At 38.3% G+C, this 8,910-nt stretch overlaps 1 pseudogene; it reads right to left on the bottom strand.

Moving 5' to 3' along the window:
• Nucleotides 1-6,345: 6,345 nt before the first annotated feature.
• LOC139845742 (small nucleolar RNA R71) lies at nt 6,346-6,459 on the bottom strand (annotated as a pseudogene).
• Between the last annotated feature and the right edge of the window lie 2,451 nt (nt 6,460-8,910).

Here is an 8,910-nt window from a genome sequence, read left to right as displayed (position 1 = left end):
TACAGTTTAAAAACACAAAATGGATAGGCAACCCAATATTTTAAGAGACCTACCCGGAGACATGATTGATGAAATCTTGTCTAGAGTCGGTCAGAATTCCTCGGCACAACTATTTAAGGCGAAATCAGTTTGTAAGACATTCGAATAACGTTCCAAGAATGTCTTGGTTTATAAGAGACTTTCGTTTGAAAGATGGGGGATATCACATTGGGAAACCCATAAGTTACGATGTGTTTACTTTGACGCCTATATTGCGGGGAACCCAAATGCTATTTTACGCAACGGGTTAAGAAATTATTTTGACTCAATGTATCCGAATATAGGACTTCATGATTTAGAAAAAGCGGCTAACATGCAACATAAAGAAGCATGCTATGCTTACGGGTTAGTAATGTTCGCTTCTCACCAAAGTGAGAACAAGAACATCGAGCTACAACTATTAAACAAAACGTTCCCACAAGTAACGGAGTCAGTAATTGGGGTAAGAAATGAGGTTTTTAGATTGTTACGGGACTGTTGGACATTACGTAACCCTCGTCCCTTTGACGACGTTACAACACGCTGTCTTATCAACGGCCATAACGGTTATGTTCCACAAGACCAAGGATGAGAAGTAGTCCTAGTAAAACCAGAATGCATGACTTGCTTCTGGACGTATGAATTACGTGTCTTTATTGCCTTTGCTGAACGACTTGTGTACTAGCTAGAATTATCTTCACTACTATCTTGTATCAAAGTTATTGTGTGCTATATTTCATGCTTTATGTAAAATAAGCGGTATTGTAAGTTTGTAAAATATTGTATAAAAGTTTGAACGTGAAATATTATTATAATCAGTTTTTCATATAGAATTGTAGTAGTTGAATTGTATATTAGCTACTAAGTATGAACTTAACGGGTAGGTACTACCCGAATTTAAACTTATAAAACGCTAATATGAAGAAAAAGCTTTTATAAATGAGTTCATATTATGCTACGAAATACTATTAACTACTCTTAATATTCTGTATGATTAACTTGTTCCATTTGATTATTTTGAAGGAAATGGCACCAACTACTCGACACACCTTGAATATGAGTGAAGAGGAATTTCGTGCCTTTCTTACCTCAAACATAGCTGCAGTACAGGCTGCGCTACATACCAACAATAACCTTGGATCTAGCAGTACAGGAAATTGTGTAGGATGCACCTACAAAGAATTCACTGCCTGCAAACCTTTGGAATTTGATGGAACCGAAGGACCAATCGGATTGAAACGGTGGACCGAGAAGATCGAATCGGTGTTTGCCATAAATAAGTGTACTGAAGAGGACAAAGTGAAGTATGCTACGCATACCTTCACAGGTTCTGCGTTAACATGGTGGAATACCTATCTAGAGCAAGTGGGACAAGATGATGCTTACGCACTACCGTGGTCAGCATTCAAGCACTTGATGAACGAGAAGTACCGTCCCAGAATCGAGGTCAATAAGCTCAAGACAGAACTTAGAGGGTTACGAACCCAAGGATTTGATATTACCACGTACGAAAGATGATTCACAGAATTGTGCCTATTGTGTCCGGGAGCGTTCGAAGATGAGGAAGAGAAGATCGACGCGTTTGTGAAAGGATTACCGGAAAGAATCCAAGAATATATAATTTCACACGAGCCCGCCTCCATACAACAGGCATGTAGAATGGCTCACAAACTAGTGAACCAGATTGAAGAAAGAATTAAAGAACAGACGGTTGAAGAGGCCAATGTGAAGCAAGTCAAAAGAAAGTGGGAGGAATATGGTGATAAGAATCACCAATACAACAACAGCAATTACAATAATAATCGCAACAATTATCCCAACAATCGCAACATCAATCGCAACTACAACAAACGGCCCAACAACAACAACAACAACAACAGCAACTACAACAATCATCTCAACAACAATAACAACCGCAACAACAACAACAACAATCAGAAGCAGCTATGCCAAAGGTGTGAAAAGTATCACTCGGGGTTTTGCACCAAATTTTGCAACAAGTGTAAAAGAAATGGTCATAGCGCGGCGAAGTGTGAGGTCTACGGACCAGGGGTTAACAGAACGAAAGGAACAAATGGTGTCGGAACGAGTAATGGCAGAGCAAGTAGTGTCGGAGCAAGTTATGCCAATGTAGTTTGTTATAAATGTGGAAAACTGGGCCATATTATTAGAAATTTCCTGAACCAGGAGAACACGAATGGACAAGGCCGCGGAAGAGTTTTCAATATTAATGCGGCAGAGGCACAGGAAGACCCGGAGCTTGTTACGGGTACGTTTCTTATTGACAATAAATCTGCTTACGTTTTATTTGATTCGGGTGCGGATAGAAGCTATATGAGTAGAGATTTTTGTGCTAAATTAAGTTGTCCATTGACGCCGTTGGATAGTAAATTTTTACTCGAATTAGCAAACGGTAAATTAATTTCAGCAGATAATATATGCCGGAATCGAGAAATTAAACTGGGTAGCGAAATATTTAAGATTGATTTGATACCAGTGGAGTTAGGGAGTTTTGATGTAATAATTGGCATGGACTGGCTGAAGAGGGTGAAAGCAGAGATCGTATGTTATAAAAATGCAATTCGCATTGTACGAGAAGAAGGAGAACCCTTAATGGTGTACGGAGAATACATGCGCTGCTTTTATAAATGATTTACGAAATATATACAAGTAATCGAAACTACATTCTATGGTTGGATTATCTAATCGAATATGCCCTTTTTATTAAGTCTGGTAATCTAAGAATTAGGGAACAGACACCCTAATTGACGCGAACTCTAAAGATAGATCTATCGGGCCCAACAAGCCCCATCCAAAGTACCGGATGCTTTAGTACTTCAAAATTTATATCATGTCCGATGGAGGATCCCGGAATGATGGGGATATTCTTATATGTATATTGTGAATGTCGGTTACCAGGTGTTCAGTCCATATGAATGATATTTTTGTCTCTATGTATGGGACATATGTTTATGAGAAATGAAAATCTTGTGGTCTATTAAAATGATGGAAATGATTATTTATGTTAAACTAATGAACTCACCAACCTTTTGGTTGACACTTGAAAGCATGTTTATTCTCAGGTATGAAAGAAATCTTCCACTATGCATTAGCTCATATTAGAGACATTATTTGGAGTCATTCATGGCATATTTCAAAAGACGTTGCATTCGAGTCGTTGAGTTCATCAAGATTATTATTAAGTCAATTATAGTTAGATGTATTATGAAATGGTATGCATGCCGTTAACTTTCGATGTAATGAAAGATTGTCTTTTCAAAAACGAATGCAATGTTTGTAAAATGTATCATATAGAGGTCAAGTACCTCGCGATGTAATCAACTTTTGTGAATGGTTTATAATCGATATGGACTTCGTCTGGATGGATTAGGATGGGGCATTTCAGTTGGTATCAGAGCGGTGGTCTTAGCGAACCATGTCTGCATTAGTGTGTCTAACTGATAAGCCGTTAGGATGAATTATTGAGTCTGGACTTCGACCGTGTCTGCATATCAAAAGTTTTGCTTATCATTTTGTGTCAAAAATTACCTTCTTATCATTCTTAGAGAATCAATTACTTATCATTCTTAGTCTAGACACGTTTTACTGCATTGACTGCATGAATAGTGTATAGACAAAATTCATATCTTAGCGTATCTGCTACTTCATATCTTAGCGTATCTGTTACTGTAACTTTTCCTGACAACTTCCGTAGATTCCTCCGTAACTTATGGGATTTTAGAATTATATATTTATATGTAAATTATGTATTGCAGGGTACTAATCTACATCCCATAATCTATTTCTTATCGAAAATCCTTCATCTGATCGTACGAGATGAATCCTGTAACTAGTTCGAGTCCCTCAGATTCCGATAGCTATTCCGATAGTTATTCCGACAGCTATTCCGACATAGATGTTCACCTAAGCTCCGAAAACAGCGTCATCGGCATGAATCAACCAATCAGCCATTATCAATTCATCTGATGGGTTCGTAGTTGACTTAATTAATGGAAACGTGCAGAAGGCAATCCCTTCCACCAACCGAATTCACCTCTTGACAATGAACCTAAAGCGTTTACCGGCGAACCTGTTCGAGACACCATTTTCAGTCTCATTTCCAGGGTAACTCGACAAGATTATATTCTATCCACAATTCTGAACGTTATTCATCCGCTCGTTCTGATCGACAATTATCCTGGAGTAATAAGTCAACAAACTTCGCGCTCGAATAATCAATTCGGAGAATATGGTGCAAAATGTACCAGCTTCAGCAACATCACCGGCACCAACAGTACTGATCGGTCCTTAGTTGACACGATCGTTTATGTTTAACAACGTGAAAGTAACCATATTTGAGTGAAAAATGAGATACTTTGATGTGGTTTTGTGTTTTATAGGTGAGAAAAGAAGTTAGTGCAAAAAGGCGAGAAAACGGCATTTAAAGTCGAGTTCTGGAAAAAGTTGGAAAAATCAGAATTTTTACACTGGAGTAAATTACGCCAGCTTTCAAGTTTTTACGCCAGCTTTTTACGCCAGTGCAAATATGGGCGTAAATTACGCCAGATATGGCGTAAATTACGCCAATGCAAGTTTGAAATCAGGAAAAAAATCATTTGGGGGCGTAAAAATACGCCCAGGCAATTTAACAAAGGCGTAATTTACGCCAGATTGGGCGTAAATTACGCCAGTACAAATTTCCAGATTCCGGGAAATACGAAAATTAGCTTTTGGATGAAGTTTCCTAACCCCTATTTAAGGAGAGCTCTAGGGTTACGAAGCTAGACTTTTTTCCATCAGTTTTTGCACCAGAGATCACTCTCAAACACATCAAAACACTCTCCAATCATCATTGTTCAAGGATTCAAGCTAGGATTAAGGTGTTGTTCATCATGCAATCTTCAAGAATCTCCATGATCATCATCACCAACATGTTTGGCTAGTTTTTCTTAACTTTATCCTTTCCATGAACAATTAAAATATGTATGATTTCATTCAAGATTATGTGGTTTGTGATGTTTTAATACTTTTGGATTATGATATGGTGAACCAAATCAATTGTTGATTAATGCAAGTTTTATGTTTTGTTATTGCAAGTTAAATTATTGTGATTTAACAGTGTGTTCTTGATCCAACTTAGTGTTAATTAGATTAGGGAAAAAGACATATTGCCTAGGTTACATAGTTTAAACCCAAGATAATAGAATTGATGAACTCAAAAAGTCTTGTCTATGAGATTTGATCAACATTTGGTAAACCTAATACTTGTTTGAATGAATACATGTTAGATTGGGATTGTGAAAGGATAAAGGTTTTACTTTCATTGTTTACATTTCAACATTTTCAATTGCACTTTTGTTTAAGTTTAAATTTAAGTAGTAATCAATCTAAGTAGTTTTATAGCTAAGTTAGTTAATCACAAACAACAAACTCTGGAAATTGCTTGCTTGTTGACCATAACTTCCCGTGGAAAGAATCCTGCTTACCCTAGCTAAGTTAGAGTAATTAGGCTATTTTTGATTGACCCTTCGACATCGATTAAATTTTGGCGCCGCTGCCGGGGAGGTGTGCGCTTGATTTGCAAGCTCTTATTTTATCTGCTTTCTTGTTAAATTACAAAAACCATAAAAATCATAAAACCAAAAAAAAAATCCAAAAATATTGTTTTGTTTATTCTTATTTTTGTCAGTTTTACGCTCGGTGTTTTTGTTTTTGTTTCATTTCAGGTTAGTGTATGCAAACTCTGAGTTTGGGAGACAAAAATCTTAAACCTTTAGACTTAGAAATCGAGAAATCAGCAAAAGCTAATCGAAAAGCTTCAAGAATTCTTAAGGGTTCAACAGTGGCTTCAGCATCAAGTCAAGCACAGTTAGAGTCACATACAATTGTTCCACCAAACTCTCCTAAGTCAGATTCCGATACTGAAGAGGAAGTTTTTGAGCAACGCGACGATATGGCTGACCAACCAAGGGGAGTAGATACCTACTACCAACCGGGTGATTTTGAGGATCATTCACCCATTGTTTATCCTGCACAGGCAGGAGGAAACAACCGACGATTTGAGGTCCGCCCTCAACTGATTTCGATCTTGCCAACCTACCGAGGTATGGCTAATGAGGAACCATACGAACATATCACCGAATTTAATGAGATTTGTGCTACTAATCAGGTAAACGGTTTCACTGATGATGAGGTACGTCTCCGATTATTTCCTTACTCACTTAAGGAAAAAGCAAAAAGATGGTTTCTCTCCTTGCCCGCCCGTAGTATTAATACTTGGGCGGAAATGAAAAAACGGTTTTTAGAAGAATTCTATCCCATAAGTAAAACTTCAGATATGCGTACGCAAATTAAGTCTTTTAAACAGTTACCAGGTGAACTATTTCATGAAGCATACGAGCGTCTGAAGGAGTTACTTAGGGCGTGTCCACATCATGAGATACCCAAGTGGGAATTGGTAAAAGTTTTTTATGATAGTCTAGATTCCCAAAACAGGCAGTTTCTTTTGGCCGCTAGTGGGGGGGCGTTTTTAACTCGACCTAGTGAGGAAGAGTGGACCTTCTTTGAACAGTTGAGCAAGGGGTCAAAGACCCAAGCTTCAGTTAGTCGTAAGCAACCTAGTACTTCCCGAGTAAACCATGTTTCTGACTCGGGAAGCTCATCTAGGAATTTAGAGCAAGAGTTGGATGACTTAAAAATGCTAATATTTAACAGCCCAAACCAGGGTCTTGCTTGTAATGTTTCGCAGGTACAGGAAGTGTGTGAGATTTGTGGAGATCCTTCTCATTATGCATACGGATGCAGAAATGGGATTCCACCAGTAAATCAGCAAATGGTGGAAGAGCAAGTTAATGAGGTTCAGGGAAGGCGGTTTGATCCATACTCTAACACATATAATCCAGGTTGGAGAAATCATCCGAATTTTAGTTGGAGTAATAACAACGCGCTGAATGCTAACCATGGGAACCAACTTAGGGTACCAAACACCTTCCAAAATCAGGGTAATTTTCAGAATCAAGGCAACTACCAACGAAACTATCAAAATCCTTACCCTAACAACCGAAACCAAAACAATTACCAACCTCAGAACCAAAACCAAAACCACAACCAAAACCAAACTAGTACTTCATTCAACCAACCACCTAGCTCGGATGCTAAGATGGATGCGTTCATATCCGAAATGCGAAAGATAATAGAGGTACAAAATAAGTTGATTGGTGCTTTGGCCAAGGAGATAGGTAATGTTGCGGAAAGTAAGGGTAATCGGGAACCGGGAACCATTCCAAGCTACACGGTTTTGAATCCAAATCACAAAGAGCAAGGAAAGGGTCATAGTGTTAATATGGCAGGTACCTTGAGAAGAGGGAAAAAGTATGATAATAAAGTTGGAGAAACAGAGGTAAAGCAACCAGAGTCAAGTAAGTCTCCTATTGTTCTTGATGAGGATGAGGTAAGTAAAAGTGATAACAATGGGGAGGGGGTGAAATTGACCAAACCAACTGTTAATGAGACCGAGGAAGTGGAGACGGAATCAAAAACCGTCCCATTTCCCAAGGCCCTAGAGTCCCCGAACCAATTCCCTTATGGGAAGAAGGGACCACAACAAGAGGATAACTTTTCAGCAGGTTAAAATAAATTTACCCCTTCTTGATGCTATTAGGCAAGTTCTTTCTTATGCTAAATTTTTGAAGGACCTTTGCACTCAAAAGAGAAAGCAAAGGGCAAACTTGCCTAAGAAGGTGGAGTTAACCGAGCACCTAAGTGCGGTTGTCTCGGGTACACTTCCACCTAAGTTTAAAGATCCAGGAACCCCATTGATAGCTGTGACCGTGGGTAATGTTAATGTCAAAAAGGCTTTATTGGATTTGGGGGCTAGTATTAACATACTTCCATCAAGTTTTGTTGACCGATACGAGTTGGGAACTTTAAAACAAACTGATATTATCATCCAACTTGCGGATCGGTCAATGAGAACTCCAAGGGGTATGTTGGAAAATGTGATTGTGAAAGTTGAGGACTTTTATTACCCCGTAGATTTTATAGTCATGGACATTGAGACCACTTTTAGGGAGACCCAACCGACGATCATTCTTGGTCGTCCATTTTTGGCTACAATTGATGCTCTTATCAATTGTAGAACCGGGGTTATGGACATTTCTTTTGGTAATAAGAGATCAAGGATTAATATTTTTAATTCATTACATACACCAAATGTCCAGGATTGTTTTGTGTTGGATACTAACCATGAACAGGTTCAAAAGTATGCACCGGATGTGAAAGAGAAAGAGGATGTAAGGAAATTTAGTGAAGAGGGTATGACCAGTGAATTCATGGAGTCTCAAATAAGAACTAATGCAGAAATTTTGATGAGTCAACAAGAGTCGATCCAAAATCTTGAGCGCGAGTTGAAAAATCTGAGTCAAATTCTTGAAACTAAGTTGAGTTCGTCTATTAGCACCACTTTTCATTACCGATAAAAGAAACCGTGATGGCAGTATCCACATTTGTTGGGGTAGATGAAAAAGTTTCTAAATGTGAAGAGAATGAACATTTGGTAACCCCGAAAATGATTAGACCCTACCGACCACCATCAATGAGAAAATCAAATGAACATGTATTTAGTGATAACAAAATGAATAATTTTTGTGTTCCGAATGGGCTTGTTGATACACTTGAAAAGTCTAAAGAATCCGATGGGGGAGTAGTCAAAGTAATTGGAGGAACCGTAGAAAAACTTGTTGAAAGGTTTGGAGGTCACAAGATAAAAAAGAATAAGAATGTGAAGGTGAATTCTCGAGTTAATTATGAGGTGTCTTCAAATTTAGAGGATCTTGGGGGACCTAAGTGTGGGGGAGACGAGGAAAATCCACCACATATTTTTGTGAGATCGCA

This window comes from Rutidosis leptorrhynchoides, chromosome 4 (genome assembly GCF_046630445.1).
Source record: "Rutidosis leptorrhynchoides isolate AG116_Rl617_1_P2 chromosome 4, CSIRO_AGI_Rlap_v1, whole genome shotgun sequence".
Taxonomy (NCBI): Eukaryota; Viridiplantae; Streptophyta; class Magnoliopsida; order Asterales; family Asteraceae; genus Rutidosis; species Rutidosis leptorrhynchoides.
This window is presented reverse-complemented; position numbering and strand designations above follow the sequence as displayed.